Source organism: Eleutherodactylus coqui, chromosome 2, assembly GCF_035609145.1.
Source record: "Eleutherodactylus coqui strain aEleCoq1 chromosome 2, aEleCoq1.hap1, whole genome shotgun sequence".
NCBI lineage: Eukaryota > Metazoa > Chordata > Amphibia > Anura > Eleutherodactylidae > Eleutherodactylus > Eleutherodactylus coqui.
The window spans coordinates 141980033-142006791 of record NC_089838.1 but is presented as its reverse complement, the minus strand read 5'-3'; positions in this window follow the sequence as shown (position 1 = coordinate 142006791).

The following is a 26759-nucleotide window of genomic DNA, read 5'->3' as shown; positions in this document are numbered from 1 at the left end:
CATTCACATATTTAAAAAGATAGGGGTCTAAATCTCTGCTGCTACATTCTTCCAATAGGTGAGGGTCCTAGAAGTGGGATCTACACTTATCAGATATGTATGGCATATCAAGTGGAAGCAGATTTCACTTACTAAAATCTGTCCATTAGGTCTTACAGACCGGATGTCAGTGGTTGCTGAGGGGACACTAACTACCTCAATTGTACGTGCATTGACGAAATTATATGTAATGTTGAAGTGGCTTGGGGTGGTTTCACACATGCATTGGGGGTCTTGCCTTCCTGCTCCGTTCACGGAGCAGGAGAGGGGTATGCTTGTGGCTGAATAGCTCAGTCTTAGTATGTAACCAAACAGTGTTGAATGGACCCCATTGACTATATTAGGGTCTGTCGCTTTTCACTCAAGTACCCAGCTTTTAGTATTTTGTACAGAATCTGCAACAGAATCTCCAACCGGAGGTTCCAACGCAGATGTGAAACCACGCTTAGTCTCTCTCCTGACTGTAGTAATATCAGAGGTGGACCAAATTTCATTCAAGATTGCAGTGGACATGTTTTTGGAATCCATTATGAAAGTAAATAAGCATTGATGCAATGTGTTATTAGGGGGCAGATCTCTTAGAGGCTGAGCATTAACACAGTGTGCATTCAGTGAATTAAATAAAGTGTTGATGTTCCTTCACTCCATAAAGGTAGAACAGCCCATCCTAATTGCATAGTTGGGAATCTTGAACAAAAAGTTACGACTCCAACCATAGCGAAGATTACAGTTTCATTGTTTTCTCTACATATATCCCTCTTTTGCTTCCTAATTCCTTTAATGACCTTGTTGGTCCAAGTTCTTAACTACTCCCACTCGAATTACAACTTTAATCTCTCCATATACTTTGGATTAATTCTTTCTTTTCTACAGTTATGTTTTATCACCTTCTAATTCTGTGTGTTGCCAGGGTGAAATGACCCATGTAATCCTATTACTAAGAGATAAATCCATTCTTTATGTTTATTTAATTATCTGTTTCCTCCCTTACAGAGCATATTTCTTGCACTTTACATAAACAGAACACAAATGTGCCTACTTATTATACTATGCTTATAGTCAGCAGCACATGGCAAATCATTGGATGTAGTGGATTAAGAAATACAAGACAGTATTAAGCTATCATTTGCTGTAATAAGTACAAAATAAATAAAGCACATAATTTTGCACCTACTATAAAAATGGAAAGCATAGCTATATTTTAAGAGAGAACCACCAGAACTGTTCCATATATGTAAGAAAACAATTAAAGGGCTATCCTGTACACATTTGTAGCATATTCACCGGATATGGGACCCTTGTCTAATGGGAGAATATGCTCTATAGAGTGAGGTCCCATAAAAATCAAGAAATGGCAAGTTTTTAAAATAGTTTTATTAATAATAATAATCATCATCGTTATTTAGGTCTTGTTATAAGACAGTTATATTAATTCAAATCCCCATTCATAATCATTTCTGTGTTCGACCTGACCTGAACACTGTCATGTATATATACACTGAACAATCACTGCATTAAAAACATCCATGCAATAAGGGGTTGGCGCACCTTTTTGGGTAATAAAGTCTTTTAGATGTTGAGGAACGGATTCCAAAAGGTGGCAAACAACCTCGGTACTCAATTGACCTATGCCCACTGCAGTAGCTCCATCAGTTGGTGCACATTTTGCAAATAAGTGGGAGCAGATTTCACAGCACTTTCAAGCATATCCCAAACATGTTCAATGGGGTTACAATCCAGTGAGTTTGGGTTCCAAAGCTGTGTGGCGAATTCTTTTTTGTGTTCCTCCAACGACTCCCTAGTAATTCGAGCTCAATGATATGGGGAGTTGTCCTATTGAAAGATGTCATTGTGGTCAAGGAAGACTTCCTGAAGATATGGATGCACATGGTCAGTTAACAGGTCTCTGTAGTGTTTACCATTGAAAGTTTGTAGTATGATGAACAACAGTCTTAGGCCATGCTAGTAAAACACACCCCAGACTGTAACACCGTCACCACCAGCCAGTTGAAACCCAATAGTTCATCCCTGGGATAAAACTTCATGCTGTTTTTACCACATGCGGACCCAGACATACTTGGACAGTTTATCCACTTTGCACGTCGTTGGTGAGATGCCAGATGTGCCACCTGATGCTCACCTTCAGGATCAACCACATGTGACCAGCTGTTGTGTAATATTCTGTCAGATGTCTGTCCATATTTCAACCAGTCTCGAGACACTCTTGATACCATGGTTTGGAAATAGCCAACAAGTATGACTGTTTCATGATACTGGCAACACACCTGCGGGCACCAACAATCTGTTCACAGTCAAAGCCACTCAAGCCACCATACTATAACTGCCAAACATTGCTTTCTTTGCACAGAGGAAAGGTCAGTACATTATCTGAGAGCAGATCGTAATGCAGCCAGCCATCATGTGGTACAACGATACTGATCATAAGAGGTTATGTGCCAGCTGTTCCTAAAGCAGTGAGCATTCAGTGTATATGTGGGGCTATCATTGTGGATGGGGTTTTAATCAGCACAATGAGGTAAATTTATTAAGCCCAGCATTTCCTGCGCCGGGCTTAGTAAGATTTTCCCCAGTGCACATTGCACTGGGTACATGAAGAGGTGCAATTTAGTGTTAATTTGTGAACTTTTTACTGCAGTACTGTAGAATATGACTACTTTTTCCGCACTAGATCCATATTCTTTAAATTGTCTTTGCCATGAATAATGCAATATATGTAAAATGGCCCAAGCAGGCAAATGTTGTCACCTCCCAGCCAATAGTTACATGTGCCAAATTTGCAATCAGAGCATAACCTGATCCTTTTATTTTTATATCTTTTCCTCTTGTAAGGAAGATGAATCGTAGCCTTAGACTCTGAGGTTTGTGATCATAACATTAGTTGGGAAGTAATTTTTCAAAGAGCCACATAAGAGCCTTGAGACAATGTTACTAACGATATCTGAAAGCCTTACATTTGGAACACATACAGCATCCAATGTTATAACATAACTTGAAGGTGAGGAGGGAGCAGAATTCCATTGTTATGACAGAACTGCCTCCAGATCAAAAAAGCAATTATGATATGCTAGATATCTGTGGGACTTGATGCCAAAGGGTCAGTGATCCTGGCTATAGCAATAATTGCAATGGCAGAAATTACTGAATACATGTCACCCTCAAAAAGATCAAATAAGTGTGCAATTGTAATAGAGGAACATTCTGCACTAAGGTTCTGAGTAAACAGTGATGGGGTACAGTGGTTCAATATATGCAGTGTTCGCAGCTACTGAATTAATACTGGTGGATGCAAGGGTCAACAGTAGCGAGTGTCTCATGGATGTCTCCATACAGGTTGAATGAATGCTGATGGGAATAAATGCCAGCCTATTCTTAGCCTCATCACAAGACAGTTTTCAGGTTTAGCAATCAGAACTGCTGACCGTGGCATAGCTTAAGGCTCATGGGCATTGGTTCAAGATCTGTATTCGCAATATGACAAGGGTGAAAGCTCAGTGGATTTTACTACTCCATTTCCAACTCTAAATTATGAAATCAAACCCTAACTTTTTATTAAAAAATACATTTTCTTATCCATATACATTTTTCCTAATCTAATTGTGAAGCTTTGCCAATTCCAAGGTGGTAGGACCCATTATAGAAACTGTCCCACTGACCCCAAATGCACTCAAAAATGGGGCCATCACTTCCTTTAAATTAGCCCCAGGCAAACACTTTGAAGCATATTATCTTTGATGGAAGTTTCATCACAGTGCTGACATCATCCAACCTCAACTCAATGCGATCAAACGACTCTCTGCTACCAGTAGTCTCACATGGTTACAAGATGGTATCATTACCAGAGAGCCGCTTGATTCATCATAGGTCTATGAAGGAGTGAAGCCTTTGATGTAAGAGTTCTGCGCTCTATTCCCAAAGCTGCTAGGGTAGACGTCAGCACCAAAATGCACACGTCAAATATGGGTTTGTGGCAGAATTTAGACATTTGCAAATCCACATCAAATCTACAAGTTAGGGCTCATGCCCACGGCCATATGTGTACAATGCTGCAGGTCTCCCCACAGTGTTTTACACATTCGGCAGCCATACGCTCTACCAACAGAAAGCTGGCAGAGACCATGTATGGTTGCGTAAGGCTCTGTGCATGCCAGCGTATCACACGCACACTTTTTTTTATGTCCCACTCTGTTCAGAGTGGGGATAGGCATGGAAATGCTGCTCATATGCAATGTATTGTGTATGGAGAGCATATCATATGCTGCCCATACAAGTGTATGGGGCTCACGCTGTGTACGAACATAGAGTAATAGAGCATACTGCGATTTATTTCTCTTGCATATCGATATGCAGTGTCCACACACCGCTGTGCATGAATCAATGCAAGTCCATTGACTTTCATTGACTCCATTAACCGCGTATCACGTGTCCATGCAACACACACGTGATACGCGGTGAAAACATGGTCATGGGGATAAGCACTTAGACATATTGATTTTGGTGTGGAATATTCTAACACATGTGAAAGCATCATTAAACTCTATAGCAGTAAGCCTACAGTGCAGTCAGCTAGATTTGTAATTATTACCAAAATCCACAACTGTGCGGACAATTCCGTCCCGTGTGAAAGGTTCCTAAGACCTGTGTCACACAGGCATATTTGCACACAAAACATTGAAGGGCAATAAGCAGAAAATAGAATCCATTGATTTCAATGGATTTGTTCACAAGCGCATATTTTGCATGCGTGATTGTATCGGGCAAAAAAAAAGTCATTAAACTAATAAGCCATTCAATAGCTGAGGGCATCGGTGCACTTTTTTGCATGGACAATATCACACAACTTGCATGTGCAAAAAGTACAATAAAAAAAAACGCTGTTGCGCATGCAAATACGCAACTCCCGGTGAGCAAAAATTCAGCGTAGATACACGTATGCCAGTATGACACAGACCTTAGGCTCATGTTACACAGTCTTTTTTCAAAAGTGCAGTGTTTTTGATCATTTTGTTGACATAACCTAAGGCCATTTTCAGAAATCTCGCACAATTATGAACGGCATGCTTTTAAATGGGGTCAGGGGTGTAACTATAGAGGATGCAGGGGATGCGGTTGCACCCGGGCCCAGGAGCCTTAGGGGGCCCATAAGGCCTCTCTTCTCCATATAGGGAACCCAGTATTATGAATAAAGCATTATAGTTGGGGGCCCTGTTACAGGTTTTGCATTGGGGCCCAGAAGCATTAAGTTATGCCTCTGTGCAGCATGGTTTAGGTACAGATACAGATAAAGGGGGGGCCCAGCTCACCTTTTGCATCAGGGCCCCAAGAGCCTTTAGTTATGCCCTGAATGGGGTCATACACACGAGCGATTCTTTCCCGCATCGTGGTGCAGGAAGAAATAGCAGCACATCCTATCTACGCAGTGTGATTTTTCTACGGTGCGATGAGGTCTCCCCATTGAAAGCAATGGGCGACGTTCCAAATTGCTACTTCCCAGAAGTGATGCAAGGTAGTTTTGATATAAAAATGCCTCGCATCCATGGCAAAAATCGCATGTTGGCGAGCGCAATATTGAGCCGTGAATCGCAACTTTACCGAAATCTCCTATTAATCAAATACAGTTACAGAAATCTGTTCTGAGAATGTATTTCATGTTTAATGCGGAAACCACAGATGAAATTTCTGGTATCTTATCACACGCAGAAGATATATCCCAGCAGCCTTGGCTTCACAGAATTAAAATGAATAAATGGAAAAAGGATTCCATAATTGAAACTAGGGCGCATGATTACCAACTCGGTGACGGAGAATCTCACCTTTAATCTACACCTTGGCGACTTGTAGCAATTAAATGCATCAAGCACTGCTAATAACAAAGCTCCCCGCAAAATAGCATTTCATCTAGCCACAGCCCTAGACAGACCATGCAACGAAAATAATGGTTACAAAAGATTATAAATGTATTATTTCAATTCCCATTTTGAATGTAGAGTAAAACATTGATGAAATTAAAAAAAAAGATGACTAGTTGTCAGAAATTCCATATTTTGTTTGAACATTTGCGCTGTGAATGACAAGTACAGAAGATAGGGAGCATATTGAACAGGACTTCAACTACTGGGCTAGAAATAAATTAAGAGCCCTGGAGCGTCCAATAATTCTGCATATGATCACTGCAACATTTTATCTCCTAGGAAACTATAGACCATAATTATATACACTGAATACAAATATATGAAGGGACTTGATCCAACAAATAAAAGCCTTATGCAAAAACGCAGCCAGCTGTTTGTAAAGATTGCCATAAATTATGCTATAGATATAACATCATCTTAGGGATTGGTTAATGCACTATAAAGTATCCTTGTTTTGTAACCTTTATTTGCAGTATTGACAATACACAATTCCAATATTTGTTTCTGAATGCAAATGACATGCTTGACCTTTTCAGGTATGAGTTCAATGAATTGATAGCGCCACAGATTATAGACAGGACGGACCATTAGAGCTGTGATTGCTCTCATGATCTCAAGGCCCATTTACACGGAACGATGATTGCTCAAAATTCGCTCAAACGACAGTGACCTCCATATTAGGTCCATGTGTCATCTAATTTTCATGTCTGCAAAAAAATCTTGATACAAGCCCAATTCTTCTTTTCTGCATCATTATTAAAAAAAGCAGTTGGCATCTGAGTGCTGTCCTTTTTTTTCTATCCCCATTGACATGAATGGTTGAGGCTTGTTCATAAGATTAATCAGAGTAGTGCATTTGATGAGTTTTTTAATCCATCGCTAGTGTGTTTTGCCACATTGAGTAATATATGTCCATATACTGTCTGTGTGTAGTCCATATTTTTACTGGACTTCACACAGACTAAAAAAACGCTGATGTGCCGGAGGCTATAATCTGGTTATATTAAAGGGGTTGTCTCGCGAAAGCAAGTGGGGTTAAGTACTTCTGTATGGCCATATTAATGCACTTTGTAATATACATCGTGCATTAAATATGAGCCATACAGAAGTTATTCACTTACCTGCTCCGTTGCTGGCGTCCCCGTCGCCATGGCTCCGTCTAATTTCGGTGTCTTCTTGCTTTTTTAGATGCGCTTGCGCAGATGGGTCTTCTCCCTTCGGCTCGGCTCGGAAGCAGTGGTGTTTTGGCTCCGCCCCTTGTACGCGTCATCGCGTAGCGCCGCCCCGTCACATGTGCCGATTCCAGCCAAACGCCGCTGATGCCGAGCCGAAGGGAGAAGACCCATCTGCGCAAGCGCGTCTAAAAAAGCAAGAAGACACCGAAATTAGATGGAGACGGGGACGCCAGCAACGGAGCAGGTAAGTGAATAACTTCTGTATGGCTCATATTTAATGCACGATGTATATTACAAAGTGCATTAATATGGCCATACAGAAGTACTTAACCCCACTTGATTTCGCGAGACAACCCCTTTAAGGCCACCTGTCCATGGGCATTTTGTAGTGTATTTCATGTTTGCCTATTGATTTACAGCTAACATCTGCCTGCAACGTACCACAAAAAATGCTATATGTGAAATACCTAAAAGAAAATCTGTTAGCTCTTCTGAAAGGTCATTTTAGTAAATACTTGTATTCCCCATAAAACAACAATTCTAGAGCATCTTTTTTTACAATTCTGAAAACTTTACTGTTCCTTTCTTGTTCCTCCTGGACATGTATGAGTCAGAAGATACAAACAATTAAAAGCTAGATAGCACTCCTCGTAGAATTCGAAATACAATAGTAAAACTGAATAACTGAAATCACCAGGTGTTGGAAGTATCCAAATAAGTTGGACATCAGCAGCTAGACCGAAGGGCCAGGATAGTTTATAGCAATAAGCAAACCGAGTTGCTGTTCAGGAGAACATCCATGAAGAAGGGCGCAGAGGAGTATGTCCAGCTGCAATTTGTCAGAAAGGATACAAGAGACAAATGTAAAGAAAAAAAAAGCTAAAAAAGAAAAACAAAACAGCGCTCAGGTAGATAGTAGAGATGAGCGAGCATACTCGTCCGAGCTTGATGCTCGTTCGAGTATTAGGGTGCTCGAGATGCTCGTTACTCGAGACGAGCACCACGCGGTACTCGTCTCGATTAAACGAGCACTGACCATTGAATTCAATGGAGCCGGCAATACAGCCGGCTCTATTGAAAGCAATGGGCTGGCGGCGTACGTGGGATGAATTGTCGGGAAGAGCTTAAATATATAAGCCCTTCCCTGCAATTCATCTAGAAATGTGTAAAAATAAAAAATATATATATACTCACCTGGTCCCGGCAGAACGATGTTAGCCCATTGAATTCAATGGAGCCGGCAATACAGCCGACTCCATTGAAAGCAATGGGCTGCCGGCGATCGCGGGATGAATTGTCGGGAAGGGGTTAAATATATAAGCCCTTCCCTGCAATTCATCCAGAAATGTGTAAAAATAAAAAATATATATGTACTTACCTGGTCCCGGCAGACGGAGTTCAGCGCGGCAGGCTGCAGTTCTCCTGAACTGCTCTGAACAGCTGTGAGTAGTATTCAGCAGCCGGGGATTTAAAATCCCCGCCTGCTGAATGAGATGCCTCTGATTGGTCACAGCCTGACCAATCAGAGGCATCCCTCACTCACACCCATTCATGAATTCATGAATGGGTGAGTGAGGGCTGCCTCTGATTGGCTCAGCGCAGGGACAGCTGAGAGCTGCCCCTGAGCCAATCAGAGGCAGCCCTCACTCACCCATTCATGAATTCAAATCCCCGGCTGCTGAATACTACTCACAGCTGTTTAGAGCAGTTCAGGAGAACTGCAGCCTGCCGCGCTGAACTCCGTCTGCCGGGACCAGGTAAGTATATATATATTTTTTATTTTTACACATTTCTGGATGAATTGTAGGGAAGGGCTTATATATTTAAGCCCTTCCCGACAATTCATCCCGCGTACGCCGGCAACCCATTGCTTTCAATAGAGCCGGCTGTATTGCCGGCTCCATTGAATTCAATGGGCTAACATCGTTCTTCTCTGCCACAGCTGTTACAGCTGTGGCAGAGGAGAACGATCTTTACGCTGACAGTAGGGGGGGGGGGTCTCACTCTTGCCGCTATTGTGGCTTAATAGTGGGACCTGGGAACTTGAGATGCAGCCCAAAATGTAGCTCCTCACCTGCCCTATTCGTTTCTGTGTCGTTTCCATCACTTTCTTGTGTTTTGCAGATTTTCACAAATGAAAACCTTAGCGAGCATCGGCGATATACAAAAATGCTCGAGTCACCCATTGACTTCAATGGGGTTCGTTACTCGAAACGAACTCTCGAGCATCACTGAAAGTTCGACTCGAGTAACGAGCACCCGAGCATTTTGGTGCTCGCTCATCTCTAGTAGGTAGTATAGGTATAAGGAGGTTCACAGGAGAATCTAAGGAAAACACTAGAGGAGTAAGTCCTTTCCCATGTTTGTCCTGTACATCTATATTTGTTCTCTATAGTGTCCCTGCTGTTTTTTTTCTTTTCCTTTTTTACATGTGTATCCTTGAAATGTACAAATATCTTCATTCTGTGCTGTGCCACATGTTTGACATTGGTGCCAACAAAAGAGCGAGCTCTTCCCTGCAAAATGCTGCTGTTAAATAGAACAGCCTATCACACAGGTAACAGACCAGCTTTAAGATTACAGAAATGATTATGTAGATCACAAAAGTAGGTGAAGTTCTATAGGATTTACTTGTAGATATTGTTCTACTGTATGACCAGAGAGCTGGTGTTATGACCCAGCTGGACACAAACCACCTTGTTAGGATGGGATGTAATTTATTGTCCAAGAAGGACAGATATACGCACAATATTCTAAAGCAAAATATTTATAAAGAAATAAGAAACGGGAACAGGAAAACTAACCAAAACCTACTACTAACGCAGTGAGACCCTACCTAAAAGCAGAGCACTTGCCCTGATGAGGGCGACCCCACGTCAGGAACCCTGACTCTCCCTAGTTGGATACAGTTAACAATACTATACTACAATACGTATGGTAGATGTTAAACAAGTGTGCATTGAACAAGATGTAATTGTAATACCAAGCAAAAATGAGTACATACATGCGTCAATTGATCAACTGGGACGCATGTCTACCAGCCGACCAATTCATCCACTTATCAGCAGCAATGTACTCAGATCAGCATTCAACATCGAAAGGATGCTGAACATATGCTGGCGTGTGGATCACGTAGGCCAGGACCGTCACCGTGAAGTCACTCTGGATCCAATTCATCAAGACCGGTAAGCTGTGGCAGGTGGAACGTCTAAAGGTAGGAAAATGATTGGATACCAGACACAGCTCATAAAACAAAATTGGCGCCAATTCTAAAAATAAAGCAGCCTTGCTTTCCCAGTCCTCCCTACATGTGGCTTCCCCATTACAGTAACTTCTTATCAAACCAACATGTCAGAATGGTCAGAACTCTACAGTGTCTGGAATGAATATTTACTGGCATACAGTATTATGGTGGAAAGATGAATATTAGGTTTCCATGTACTGAATAATAAAAGCTTTGATCTGATGAAAAGATATCTGATAAACTATTCATTGTTGCAGGTACATGATAAATTCACAGTCAGGAGCAATACTAAAACGAGTAGGCATTTAGCTTTTTATCATTAACACTTTAACATGGAGCTCATGATGGGAAAAGCTCAGCTAAAAATACAGAACTAGAGCTTTCACACCAATCATCACAAGTGTTCAGAAATAGAAAAGATTCTTATCATGCAGCCGCTCGGCGGAGTGACTAATCAGGTACACCCAAACATAAAACAGTCGAGCTCCTGGAGTTGCATTTAAACCCACTTGATATGCACCTCATACATCAAACAGCCACAGATTCATGGACTCCATGCACTGTGCTGGATTCTAATAATCCCTAGTGTCAATCCAAATGCCAGAGCTTATTGTAAGAATAACCAGCTTTACTACACTTGTACAAATCCTAATTAGAAGGTCTGTCAGAACTAGATCATGTTAATACTAGATGAGTATTATACCCACAATGGAGATGCATGCTCACTTAGCCTTCATTCTTTATTCCACCAAATATATTAATATTATGCAGACACAATAGGAATGCCTTCCCCTGCAGTAGGAAACGTAACCTTTCTATTCAGTGCTAAGGATAGAAACCTTCTAAATGCCAATTAACTTCTCACCACTCATCAACAAGCCTGCCCTAATTTACAGTAGCTATATGTATATTAATATAATCGGATCTCCAAATAAAAGAAACAATCTAATCTTAAAGTAGTAATTGAATCCATAGTTTAATTGGCTTGAAATGAACTGCTGCACCTTAGAATTCTGAATTCCTGTAGCATATTTACCAAATTTGAGTATTCCATCGGTATGCCTCCGCTAGCTCTCTCCTCTGCTCCTCTTTAGTATGTGCATCCTGACTGGTTTCCAATATAATATACTGGATAGCAGCCAAGAATATCCAGGAATATTTTAATAACTTCATTTAAATGTCTTAAGCCCCAAGCTGTACTACATATGCATATCTTAGAATATATAAAAACCTTGACTTTTTAGGGCACCCACACATCAAAGAGTACAGAAAGAAATCACTTTAGTTTTATATAGTTTAAAGGTCAGATCAAAAAGAATAGTGTTGAACCGCTTCTTGGATCATCTGTTATATGGTTGTATGGATAGCAACAATCTAGGCAAAGTATTTTGGTATATTAAAATACAATTAAAACATATCTGCTGTACCAAGTGTAAATTATGGCAACAGATTTAGCAGGATTTCATAGCATAGGCTGCATACTTTTCTCGAAACTCTAAAAACGTAGGCTTTACTGCAGCCCAATATTTAACTTTGAGAAGACCTTAGACTTTTTCAAACAGTTCCTGTGCCATCTTCATGATATGGAGGAAAAACTACCGATATTCTTTACTTAACAAAATCATATCTCCCAACCATCCCAGATCTAAAGTGGTCATCATGATTTTCACCCATTTTTTCAGGCCATCAGTTCAATATTCCAGGCACCAATAATCCTCCTGTGCCACCATACCCCATCTATGAAATTACTCTGGGCCAAGTGCGGTCACACATGGTGCTGCTGTGCATATATCTTCTTTCTTACCTGGTCAGACTGCTCTACCCTCCTCTTATGTTCTATGGTGGTCACAGTTTTGAGGGAGGTAGCCAAGGCAGCACTTCTCTGCTTCAATCCCATAGTCCGGACAGTCTGCCTATCTGGTCCTGAGTTTTGAAGAAGAGGCAGCACAGTTGTCATTCCTTTGGTTATAACTAGGTAATCCAAGGATCGTCACTTTCACCCTTCACAGATAATAAAGCCAAATGAAATGTCCCTTGTCTCAGCTCAATACTAAAATTCCCATCAAGCCCTGGGTCCACAAATGCCAGGACATGCTGGGAGTTCTGTTTCTATCAAAATATGGGAACCACGGCACGGGTACAATAGTCTATTACTAATCATACTGTGCATCCTCAATCTATTAAGATTTGAAAGAACAGTTTTGGTGGAAGTGTACACCTAGAGGGAAAATTTAACCCCTTTCCACTGTAGCCCTTTATTTGTTTTTATTTTTTGATCCCCACTTTAAAAAAATATCATACATTTTTTATTTTTCCTGTGACATGGCTACAAAAGGCTTGTTTATTGTTTATGTGACAAGTTATGTATTTCACTGCTAGCATTTAACCTGATATATAATGTACTGGAGTGAAGTGAAAAAAATGCAATTTTGCAATTTTTTTTGGGGGGGGGGGGCTTCAAGGCAAGTAAGGCGTTGTAGAATTTGTATTTGCATCTTTATTCTGTGGGTCAGTAAAACTACAGCAATACCAAATCTATATAAAGGTTTGGATGATGCGTAAAGTATAAATAAAATGTTAACTATAAAAATGGAAGAATTTGGACATCTCATTTAACCATATTTTATTCACACTAGAACATATATCAGAAGGTGAAAGTGAGATATTTTCCATTTAATTTTCAAAAATTAACGCATTTAGAAATTGATGACAGCAAATAATTTCAAAAAAGTTGGGACAGTTAACAAAAGGCTGGAAAAGTAAGTGGTACTATTGAAAAACAGCTGGAGGGCCAATTTTCTATCAAGTCACATGACTGTGTATAAAAAACACATGTTAGAGAGGTAGAGTCTCTTAGAAGACTTCACCAATCTGTGAAAAACTGTCTAAAAATTGTGGAATAATCTCAGAAAAAGTATTCTCAAGTCATTGGAGGGACAAGGTGCCTTTTTCCATGCACCTGGCATATTAGAGGAATGCTGCAATTGAATTATCGGTGTTGGTGAGCTCTATTGCCCCTTGCATATGTTGCTGTTTGTAGAGTTCCACCTGAAATTCTGAAAAAGACCTTCAGAAGGAGCCCAAGATAGAACCTTAGACAGACAGTCATTACTGAAACAGACAAGGAAAAAATGGGTAGACATGTACCAGCGCCAGATAGTATTAATTTCAAGTAATGGAAGGATATCCACTCACCTGGTACACGGTGGGGATCCCACCAATACCTAGTGTCCAAGCCTGTGTATCAGTATATCTCTTCGTCCTCTGATCCAGGTGTCTTGGAGAGACGTCTCGGAGGTTAGGAGCCCTCTGGATAACCAGGGGCTTACAGCCAAGCCCAAAAAGTGAAAAAGTAAAAAAAACTCCGTGCTGTAGGGCTAGGAGAAAAATCTGAAGACCCACGGGTCTAATTGTAAAATAACTGTATTTATTTAGAATCACTTATGCTATGCGTTTCAGTACACTTTGGCGCCTTTCTCAAGCATAAAAATAACATCTACAATGTACATTTATATAAGCACAATCTAATGAAGAACTTACAATCACAATTCCCGCTCCGGACGCCGAGATGGTCATCATGACGTCACAATAGTGGGTTGGACTCTCGTAATTGTAAGTTCTTCATTAGATTGTGCTTATATAAATGTACATTGTGGATGTTATTTTTATGCTTGCGAAAGGCGCCGAAGGTTGGCGAAACGCATTTCATAAGTTATTCTAAATAAATACGGTTATTTAACCATTAGACCCATGGGTCGTGAGATTTCTCTCATAGTCCTAGAACAAGGAGTTTTTTTTTTCTTTTTCACTTTTTGGGCATTATTGAAACAGAGACCAATGCTGCAAGCTTTTTTTTCTCCATCTTAGCAGATTTCCGTTAGTTTCTGAGATTTTAGCAGGACAGAATATAGAACACATTATTCTGTCTTGCTAAAATGTAAGAACCATTCTAAAATGTAGACCAAAGCTGCAGAGCTTCAGTAATGACAACCGATGGTTCTGCCTGAATGCCATTTTTGGCATTTTAGACAGAACCCCTGGACAGAAACTATATATGGGATCACTAACACATTGCGAATGAAGCCTAATTTCTGTATGTACCCCCTGTGTACAATAGTAATACAGTAGCCCTGTTTGCTTGTTTGTAGGTTTTTACACTCATATTTGCAGATGCTACAGCTATTTACCAAGAACATACATTACTGGACCTTATGCTACTGTGTCCTTGTAATTATTCTCTGGACCGTGCCGCACAATTTTTATCCATATTCTATTTCAGAGAATAACACCACTCTGAGTTTACCTTAGGTTGATTCATATAGAATTATAATTTGACCACATAAAGAATGGATCTGAGCACACATACAATTCTTCCAGTGTTTTAGTAAAGGCCCATTTAGACAACAATTATCGCTCAAAATTCGCTCAAAAGTCAACTATTGAGCGATAATCGTTGCATGTAAATGTGCCCATCTCTCACTTTTCTGCCGAATGACGGACCTCAGTTCGGCATGAAATCCATCATTCAGCAGAACAGCTGATAAGACAGACCACACGCTGTGCTCTGCCCACAGAGTGCTGATAACAGCTGATTACATTGTCTCAGCAGTCAGCCCCGCCAGCAAATCAAAAAGAATTTATTCAGAGAACAGCAAGTGGTCTCTTCTCTGAATACAGCTCCTGGCAGCTTACACGCTACTAACTGGTACTAATAGGCATTAGTACCAAGTTGTAGTTTAAGCAAAAAGGATTGCTCAAAAGCCATCTTTTAAGCGATCATCTTTGTGTCTAAATGCACCTTAAAGCTTTACTTCACCGAAATTGACCATAAAACTTTGTTGCGTTCCAAACATGATGGCCATATTGTATACAGCAGGGGTCCCCAACTCCAGTCCTCAGGGACCACCAACAGGTCGTGTTTTCAGGATATACTATGGTAAGAACACCTGTGGCAATGTCTGAGGCACCGACAATTACATCACCTGTGCAACACTGAGGAAATCCTGAAAACATGACCTGGTGGCGGTCCCTGAGGACTGGAGTTAGGGAACACTGGTATACAATATATATTTTCCTGGCTTCCTTGTGTTATATAAATGTTGACCAGATAAACACAGGAATTACAGACCAATGTTCAATACATAAGCGTCCCTCACAAGATATGGTACATTCGTCTGAAGCAGACTTACTCAATGACAACTGCAAGGAAAGATGACTTTGTGATGCTGTTATTCAGGCGAGACTCACTGCAAGGTTCCCAGAATTTCCTTCGAAACATAAGATTAGTAGATCACTGTAACATTTTAATGGTAGGATTCATGACAGAAATAAAAAGATTATCTCCGATACTGAGCTTTTGATGACTAATTTTAACTTCGCTTTCTCCTAGAGAACAGTAGGAACGTATTTATGTAAAAATCAAGGTAAAGACGGAATATTTTTCACCTAATGTGACAAATCCACTTACAGAAGTATTTCCTGCAAGGTCGTAAGGTTACATATAGCAAGTGTTGAAATGTGTCATAGTTAATCATATACCGTATTAGGAACATAATATGCTTGAGTAGATCTACTGTACAACTCTATTTATTCATTCACAACTATCAGTGAATTGTTATTCATGTACCTTGTATATATGTCAAAAATTACCCCTGAAACATAGAAGCAAAATCGACTTACTAATGAGGAAAGCTCTTGGAAAGACAAATAGGTTTCTCTTGGAAAGACAAATAGATTTCATGAATAATAAAACTCCACTCAATACAAGGAACTAAAAAATGGTGAGGCTAGAAGAATAACTCATCTATTACACATTTCACTCCTTGCGTCTCCAGGTTTATGCCGCTCTCCTCAAGGGACAGAAGAAATGGAGTAAGTTAGATAAATATGTTGCATGGGAGTTGGCCTTACTTAAATTGTGTCACTTTATTAGTGAACACCCAAACTAAGATATGTTAAACAGTTTCTGTTATTCAACACAACACAACACAACACTCAATGTCAGGGGCGTAACTAAAAGGCACAGGGGCCTGGGTGCAAAAGTTCAGCTGTCCACTTCCCCCCTTCCTCCATCTGTACCCATATCCAGAGGCGTAACTTGAAGATTCGGGGCCCCAATGCAAAACCTGTAACAGGCACTCCCTAGCTATAATGCTTTGCTCATACTACTAGGCCCCCAATATGGAAAAGATAGGCGTTATAGGCCCCCTAAGGGTCCTGGGGCTGGTAATGTTAGGGCATAATGTGACCGGCCATATTTGAACAAGGTAAGAAAATTATCGGGGTCTCTTTAGGACTTTGTTTTATAATGTATGAAACCCAGGTTAATGACTTGGGTGTCCTCCAGTGTGAGCAGCCTACCATCCTTCAATGACCCAGTGGGGACAATTACTAAGCTAAATGTACCAAATATATTGTCTCTCTAGAAAGGGAACATGGCTTAGAAATGGATGGTTGGCGAGAAAAGCTTAAAATGCAACAATGTGCGCTAAAATTTTGCTGCAAGGTAAGCTAACCAATAGCTGGTGTAACATTAGACAAAATTGTTTCAGTAGATGTAACTAATTTATCATACAGTATGAGCCGCTGTTATAAATTTGGCACATTTCCAGACTGCATGGTCTAAGTTTACACTCTCTGAATATCAGACGTGAGATCCCAGCTTATCAGCTGTTCACCAGGCCAGTGTGCTAGTGTGCTGAGCTGATTTCTGCAAGAAGCAGACAGCTACGTTCCCGCTGCAGTGGCCAGATGGGGTATTACAGTTAAAGTTCTCATTCACTTCAGTGGTTGCTAGTGCACCGGCCCAGCTAAAAACTGATCAGCAGGGGTCTGGGGTGGCGGACTACGACCAGTCTACTATTAATCGCCTAACAATAGGCCATTACAACTGGGCAACTTCTTTAACACTAAAGAAAAGCCAGAAAACAGACATATTTCTTATTGGCTTTTCCCCTTCAGTGTGCAGCGGGGGATTAACTACGCATTGTATTTGAAGGTGGCTGACATCCTACAAAAGTACAATGGCTAGACATGATATTTCAGGCTGTGTTCATTCACTTCCAAGCGGGTATTGCAAGCAAAGTTCCTGTTGAACAATGCAGTGAGAACAGAGCTATCTGCTTCCTGCAGAAATCAGCTCAAAGCATGAGCACATTGGCCCCACGAACAGCTGATCAACTGGGATCCCAGGCGGGAGATCCCCACTGACCTACTGCTGATTACTTATCCTTTAAATAGGCCAACAATAGTTTTTGGTTGGACAATCTCATTAAATAATAAAATCTGATACACTTTTATCTATCTTTATGTCTGTATTTGTGTTTTGGGTCTGTATTTCATAAGCTCCATTTTTTATTCATGAAATATTACAAATACAAATATGGATATAAATATGAATGTGATATTGCATATTTTCTGAGAGCTCCACTCCATTCAGTGGACATAATGCAGCCTCTAAAAGTGTATGCTGCGGGCTTTGAAATGTGGGCTTCATATAGAAATGCTGACATATAAAATTCCAGCCATGTGAATAGCTTCAATAATTAACATTAGCATCATTTCTAGACCTTCCAAGTATAGAAATCGTGTGGATTGAAAATTTATGTGAATACGGCCAAATGCGGTATCTATGCTGTATGCCAGCGGTTCTGCATAAACAGATGGCACAGAAAAAAACAAATACCCACGGTATAGTGAACAGAAACAACATATTGATGGCACATGAGCAAATAAACAGCCTATTCTCTGAATACGAACATGAATGACACACAGATGACAAGATATCTACTCGACAGGCAATCAATATCTTGTCAGATTTCCAAGGTGTAGGGTTTACAGATAATGAACAGCAGCAGAAATTACAATTCATTCAAAACAGCTGGTATGGCTAAAGATGAACAATGTGATAAACTATACTGTAGGTTTAAAAGACAGAATCTGATGACAGCAAAAAGATGTACAGACCAGGATGTGTTAAGAAACCAAATGTGGTAAGAAAAGAAAAAGAAGACTATAAAAACTGTAGACACGCACATCTAGTCATGTAGTAGTCAACATTCTTGGGGGCTCATCACAATCTATTGGGTATGTAGAAATGTGTATTTTCTTGGCAGAGCCCCAAAAAACTGCCATATGGTTTTTTCAAAACTTTTTTATTAACTTTTTCAAAATAAAGAGACTACAAAGACAATCAAACAAGTATAGAAAATTAATAGATACAAATAACTTGCAACATAGCATCAAAGTGTTTGGACAAAAAATCTTCACAGACCAAATGGGTAGACATAAAAGAAGTGTCATCCAATAGCTTGAACACAAAGGATCTTGGAATGTTTAGCTTGCTGAGAGGAGACTTAATAGCAGTCTACAAATATCTGAAGGGCTGTCGCAGTGCAGAGGGATTAGCCCTATTCTCATTTGTACAAGGAAAGACTAGAAGCAATGGGATGAAACTGAAAGGGAGGAGACACAATTTAGATATTAGAAAACACTTTCTGACAGTCAGGGTTATCAATCAGTGGAACAGGTTGCCACGGGAGGTGACGAGTTCTCCTTCAATGGGAGACATTAAACAAAGGCTGGACAGATATATGTCTGGATGATTTAGTGAGTCCTATATTGAGCAGGGGGTTAAACCCGATGACCCTGGAGGTGCTTCTGATTCTATGAGTCTATGACTCTGTCATATCCATGCAGAAATAAAGCAAACTGTTACAATACGTTTAATCAGACCGACCAGGATCAAACAGATGTAAATTTAAAGAAGTGGGTATTATATGAAATAACAGAAACCCAGTTACAAGCACAGAACCATAGTACCATATGAATCAAGTGAACCAGAAATACACAGAGGACATGACTAACAAAGGGGAAAAAGACACATGGGGAGATATTGGGAGAGGGAGGGGAAGAGTTAGATACTCAGACCCTTGCTAACCCTTGAAGGGTGGGTGGTAGTGTGGACTTCACCAAGTGAAGAGTATATTCAAAGTGTCCCGCGAGTGCCATATAGCATGTTAAGGCATGCTGGTAAATATTCTAGCAAGTGGATTTCTTGTTCCTAGCATATAAATCCTTATGGGATTGCTAAACTGTCTGCTTCCATGGTTGCACCATAAGAGACTTGGTTGCTAGACAAGCATGGAAGAACAGCCTGGTGGAAGCTTTATTCTGGTGCTTCCAAGAACCAAGCAGGTGGGTGAGAGGATCCAGAGGTATATTGCAGGAGAAAAGGTCTTCAACTAGTTCCCTATCTATCCTCCAGAAGGAAGAAAGGAGGCAGTCTGCAAAAATATGGGAAAAAAGTACCCTTGTCTGATAGACATCTCCAGCAAACAGAGAGGATAGAGGCAATCCAACATATTTTTTAATATCTCTGGCCAGCTTAAAAGGGTTCTCCCATCTGGAAAATACAGTACATTAAAAATAGGCATTGGCACAGCCTCACTGTGCTGCTCCTATTGTGATCAAATGGACCTTTTTACAGTGAAGGCTTCCTGCTGCCTACAAAGGCCTAGGAGACGAAGCTGTGGGCTTAAGTGTTTGTGCTCCTGGAGCTAAGGAGGAACAACTTATTGTACATTCTGCAGCATATGATTTAGGAGATACACTTTAAGTGGGGCCCAATCAATAGTGTAAATAAAAGGCTACAGTGCTCCAGAATGCATCTGAACTCACTTGTCACTGATCAGAGGATAACACAGAGTTAGATCAGAAAAGTCATTTATGCTGCTAATATATCTATCACACATTCACAAGCAAGTACTACTTAACTAAATGGTTAGATAAAAAGGCCCCCTCAGTCCAAGTAGAATTTGCTTTCACTTTTTTAAGACAATAGTAGTCCTACGACCTTGTGACCTTGCAACACTTATATAAAGCATCCTGGATCTACCTTGAAATATTTATGTATTCGTACAGAAGGAAAGAAGAGAGACTTCCTATGAATTATAATGACTTAGAAGAAGACCCTATATAACCTATTCTTTTAGCTATTCAAGGACAGAGTTTTGAGGGGGATGAAACAAAAAAGATAAAGAAATGGTTAAAAGGAACTAACTTTCCCAGGGTAATCATTGGAGTCTTGCTGAAAGCTGCTTAAGATTCAGTGGCTTGTGTCTCGTCAGATGAAATCTGTACCCATTTCGACTTAAAGTGAATATACCATTTTATTTCTGTAAATACATTTAAAATTGTACAATAATTTATTAATCTGTCTCTTGCAGTTGTCTGTAGATTGAACTCAATGACAAGTCAGTATGCACCAAGCTCCCCTGCCCCCTCTAGTGGTGGCCGCAGGCAGACAGCATGTTATATTTTAAATTTGTGGCTATGCAGGGCATTTGGAGTTCTGAATCAGAGAAATAAAACTTCCAATCGCTATAAAGTTTTGTTCTTTCCATGGCAGGCTGTAGTTTTCATTAATTCCATTTTAAGGTACATATAATGTATTGTATAACTTTCAAATTTTATTTGCCGGGGAAGTGGGGGTAAAGTGAAAAAGCATATCAATTCTGCAATTGTTTTGTTCGGAGGGTTTATGATGTTCACTATGCAGTATAAATGACATCATAACTTTTTCTGTGTATCAGTACAATTATGACAATGCTAAAATGATAGATTTTTCTTCTTTACTTTAAAATACTTTTGCAATTTCCTTTTGCATTCAGAGAATTATAACCTTTTTATTTTTCTATAGACAGTTCTATGAGGGCTTGTTTTTTGAGTGACAAGCTGTAGTTTTTATTGCTACTAATTCGGAGTACATATAACTTTTAAGATCTCTTTTATTACATTTTTTTGGGAGGCAACATGAACAATAAAAAAAGAATTTTGGCTCCAGCCATTGGATGCAGCAGCGTTTGACATCCTGTACACAGGCTGCTGCAGCCTGTAAGCATCAGGTCAGAGAGGAGAGGAAACAATGAGGAGCTGGGAGAGGTATCAGCTTGTTTGTTATTTTTACACAGAGGGAGCATCTTTAAATAAAAGTTAATAAGTCAGACAACCACCTTTAGGCACATCTATACAGGCAGAATGAACCAAATAAGAGTTCATACAAATGCCTGTTTCCAATTATTGCACTGTGTAAATAGAACAGCAATTAACCAACAAATAAGAAAATGGTTGATCATATCTTTTGTGAGGCCATAAAAATCACTGTAGTCAGCAACACATCTCCCTGTGTAAATAAGAGCTGTACTGCCGACAACCCCAAAAATGTATGGGAGACGAAAAATCATATTAAAGATCCTTCATACATTTGCATTAGTCTGTACGAAGGCCCCCTGCAGACCAGGGCCAGTTGTAATGAGCCTACTTGTTTGCGCTGACATGACAGTCCTTGGTGTAAGGTAACTCCATTGTGACCCTTGTGGTGGCACTAGGAAAATTTGTGAAGGTCCCCAGGACTACCATGTAATTATATATGTGTTTACTAGGCTGCCTAATTATAGACTATCCGGATACCTCCCGCTGCTCTCTGGCATTCCTGCAGGCTTCCAAGCAATTGTCAGCGTCCACAAAACATCTCTTGCTGGTAACAGCGATTGAAAACCCTGCCTCCAGTAAGATTGTTCTGATTGGTTCTTGGCGCTGGCTCAGCCAATCAGAGCCAGCGCTTGATGCACCAATCACAGCCATTCATTGTTTATGCACTGTAATGTGTAAAATATTTGATGCAAAGGAAAATAACTCTGGTACGGAAGTAAATTTCTGAGTGTGCAAATCATCTTACCAGAAAGATGGTGATCCCATTAAGCAGTCATTCCCCAAATTATCACAAAATCAAAACAAAATAGAAATGACCATAATTGGTATCAGTTGACTTTCAGGTTCTGACCCTTGACTTATTTCACTCTAGTAGAGTGAACAGGCAAATTAGCAACTGTTTTGGGGACACTATCTGGGGAACATAGCAACGATGGCCATATCCCTCAAAAAAGGCTTTACAGGTGAAAATATTTGGTGCCTGTGAATTGCTACCCAGATTAGCCAGCCCAAAACTCCTTGTGGACGTACTTTTGCTGGACAGGCTATTGCTTCCTTAATGCAAATATCACACCAATATCATAGATTGGCACGCAATAAGGCTCATATTGTGTTGTGTAAAAGGACATTTAGTATCTAATGTAAACAACAAATTGTCATCAAAAATAAGTCATGCATATCTAAGAGCTAATGAGTTCTGAAAAGCCTCCTATTCATGTACAGTAATTGATTTAAGTAGAAAGAAATGAAAAATGAAAACACTGCTGTTTAGAAATTCAAAGATTTTAATTTCCCTTGGTTATTGTGCAGCTCCCTTCAGTGAAGAAACCATTCATTAGTTGCATGTTGAGCAGTACTATAGTTCTCTGGATAAAGTAATTGTGCTAGTGATTGGTCATGCTAAAGTGCTGTATTACTGTACTCTGGGAGATCACAATGGAGATCAATGTATCTGAGGAGACAGATGTATAGTCAACGGTATAAAATAAGTTTTAGTCTTGGCTCATCTTTTGTTTGAGATCCAGCAGCCTGTAGTGGTGTACAATGCATATTCTAATCTACACATGTGTGACTTACACTGAAATTCCGCTTTTGGAACAGTGGTGGTCAAATATTAGCTCACAATTTACCTGTAGATCTCACAGCGAGAACCAGTAGATCTCAATGTCAGGCCACCAGGCTCTTCTTTCTGTCTGCCACATTGCCTCCTCATAGACTTGTGTTTTAGCCTACTTGTCACCACCTTTTTCAAGTGAAATGATCAATGGCAAATCATTCCCATGAGTCTCCACCAGTGCTACTTGCTGTTGCGAGTCTCACACACTCTGACGACTAATGTCTACTCTAGCCGTAGTATAGTTGGGGGAAGGAGTAGTCTGGTCATGTATGAAGAAGACATGGCTATGGAGCAGGTGTGCTAAGCAACTTGCTGTGGTTTCTATCACTTTTGAGAGCACTAGCCAAATAGTTCTGTAGCTCAATGGAACCAAATAGCGCTGGGCAGACCCCATTGACTTAAATGGGGTCCGTCTGCTTTCCACTCAGCTACCTGGCTTTTGGACAGAATAAAAGGCGCTGCATTCAGTGCTTTTTCTTCCAGTATTGCGACAGAACCTCTGAGTGAATGTTCCAACGCAGATGTGAAACCACCCTCAGTGTTTGCTACATGTCTTTGGTCTTAGAGATCACAGAACACATGCTCCACAAAAAGTAGATCCAACAGTATTATGAATTCTATGTGGTTTCTACTGAAAAGTGAGTCTAAAGGAGGCTACCCCCTACCACAGCATGGCCCATCCGCTGTTATAAGCAGGGCTACACCAATCATTTGTACAGGATGCTCCTGCATCCCTAGGGGTGTTAATTTGTTAAGTTACTCCCCGTTTGCAGAATCGCTTTGACCTGCCTTGCATGTCAGACAAACTTGCGCCTTTTACGGAACACAGTTCAATCCCACGGTCACCTGTTTGAGGGCACCACTTTATCTTAAGTAACAGCATGTCCCCTGTAGACATGATCCAGCCCTTGTCCAATCCCAATGCATTATTTCCCAGTGTGACTTTCCCTGCCTCATCACATTTTCCACAATCTCCAAGTGACATTTCTCCAGAACTAACAATTGCGGTTTGTCCTACCAACCAGGTGGACTATACTCCTCCTTAGGTTCCAGGCACTCCCCAGTGTGCTCAGGCCTAAAGCCCCATTTACATGCAAAGATGATCGCTCAAAATTCATTCAAAAGATAGAAAGAATTACAGTTTGAGCGATCATTTTGCATAAGCTGCTAATGGGTACCAATGACCATTAGTAGCTTATTAGCTTCATTTGCATGTAAATGAGCCTTCCTGAGCTGTATGCAAATAACAACAGGTGGTCTGTTATCTGCATACAGCCTCTTTGTTCTGCCACAGGAACTCAACTAAAAATCATCGTTCGGACGAAAAGCAAATGAAGGTAGCATTTACATGCAACGATTATCGCTCAAAAGACATCGTTTGACCAGTAATCGTTGCATGTAAATGGGGCTTTAGTCTGTCCAATTTTGTATGCAGCAGGTCTCAGACACCAATTTATTGACACACCTCAAACTCCAACTACAAGTGTTGCAGGGCAACACACCTAAGGCTTCCTACACATGGATAAGCCGATATCGTCCTCTCCAGCGGGCATTTTACAGGAGGGATGCAAGGAGTTTTCTTGTCAAAAACACCTCCCAACCTTTTCAGTTAGGTCGTGTCAGGAGGATCGGCAAGTGTTTCCTATTGTTTTCAATGGGACACCTAGCATTGCACACTATGCAATGCGTTTTCCTGCGCTATTGAAAACAATGATAGAACATGCTGCAATTTTTTCTCGCACCACATCACTCATGTATATGACTCCATTCAAAAGGAATGCTGTTCATATTCTCATACGATTTTCTCGGCTGAGTGAAAGCCGTCTAACACTGCAACATCCACTATCTCATCAGATGCAAGACACCAGCAGAATGGCTCCTTCTGACTGACACCTCCATTCCCTGTGGGATAATACAAAACAGGAAGAACAAGGGCTTCAAGTGTAGAGACCCACTAAGTTCTAAGTGACAGGGGCTGCTCCCCTCATCACGCAGCGCACCGTGCACAGCCCCGCTAGTGCTTTAATTACGTAGTGTTGGCCGCTTCTACAAACGCTCCTTTTTAAATCAGGAAATGGCCACTTGGTTGAAGATAAAAATGGACAGGTCCATTCGGCGCACACCAAGAAAAGAGGTGAGCATAGAAAACCTTTTATTGACAGCGGAAATACTAACTATGCTTTTCCAGGTCAAATACTGGCTTCTTAATTAGGTCAATCACCACTGATTACACCAATGCATAGCTACACTTTTATCAGGTGTTCTGTGCATTGTTGTAATCAAATGTGATCTACCTAAGGCTTCTTTCACATGAGCGCATATCGGACGGCGTTTTCACGGCTGTCCGATATGCGCTGTGATTTGATGCATTGGATTCCAATGCATCAGATCACATGGACATATTGGTGAGATGTAAAAACTAGAGATGAGCGGGTATACTCGCTAAAGGCAATTGCTCAAGCAAGCATTGCCTTTAGAGAGTACCTGCCTGCTCGAGATGAAAGGTTCGGGTGCCGGTGGTGGGCAAGGAGCTGCGGGGGAGAGCGGAGCGGAACGGAGGGGAGATCTCTCTCTCCCTCTTCCCCCCCGCTCCCTCCTGCTGACAGCCACTACTCACCGCTCCCTGCCCGCCGCCGGCCCCCGAACCTTTCATCTCGAGCGGACAGGTACTCGATAAAGGCAATGCTCGCTCGAGCAATTGCCTTTACCGAGTATACTCACTCATCTCTAGTAAAAACGCTCGGCCAAGCCAATATAGTGCCGGGCGTTTTTACGTCAGACCAAAACATAGTTCTGGAACTATGTTTTGGCCGGAATACGTCCAGCTGCTGCACGGGCTCCTATGGGAGCATATGGGAGTGGCCGCAGGTGGGAGGGAGTTTAGCAGCATGACTTCTAAATTTCCTCTCTCTGTTCTTCCTCCGCCCTACGTGCAGATTTACCTGTCTTCCTCCCCTCTCTTTCTGTGCAATGGGAGGGGTGGGACAGGGCAGAGCTAAGCGCCGGTCTGCCCCGCCACCTCCATTGATGCTATAGGCAAGGGCGGGATGGAGGCGGAGCTAAGCACCTGCCTCTTGTCCATAGCCATCAATGGGAGAAGGCAGGGTGGACCGGCGCTTAGCTCCGCCCCCTCCCGCCCCCTCCCATTGCACAGAAAGAGAGGGGAGGATGACAGCTAAGCCTGCGATGAGGAGGGAGGGGGAATGGGCAATGGCCTGTGAGCTCGGAGCACTTGTGCTGGGCTCACCAGGCCATCTGAACATCTAATTTGATCTGTTCATCAAATTTTTCTCAACTGACGTAGTGTATATCGGCTGGCCGTGAAAACGACCGGCCGATATGCGCTTGTGGGAAAGAAGCCTAAAGAAGAGGTGCGTATTTGACCTGGAAACAGGTAATTAGTATCTTCGCTGTCAATAAAAAGTTTTCTATACTCACCTCTTTTCTTGGCTGGAAGCTCCCAAACCAGTCAGGTTTTTTCTCCTGAGGGAGGACAGTCCTGGAACTCCATCACCAGTGTCATTAACGTAGGAATGGTGACACTACTAAAACAATGGCTCACCAGTCAGGCCATGGGGTGCCTAGACTGTGTGGGTACAAATAACATAAAAATGTAATACAGCGTTACAATGACAATTAAAGGTAGAGTATTTTTTTTTAAATTTATGGATTTAACACCACATTAACATTATGGCTGAGGAAGGGGAGAGAGGAGGAGAAAATGGAAAAGCAGAATAACCATATGGAGTTAGAAACCAAAAACC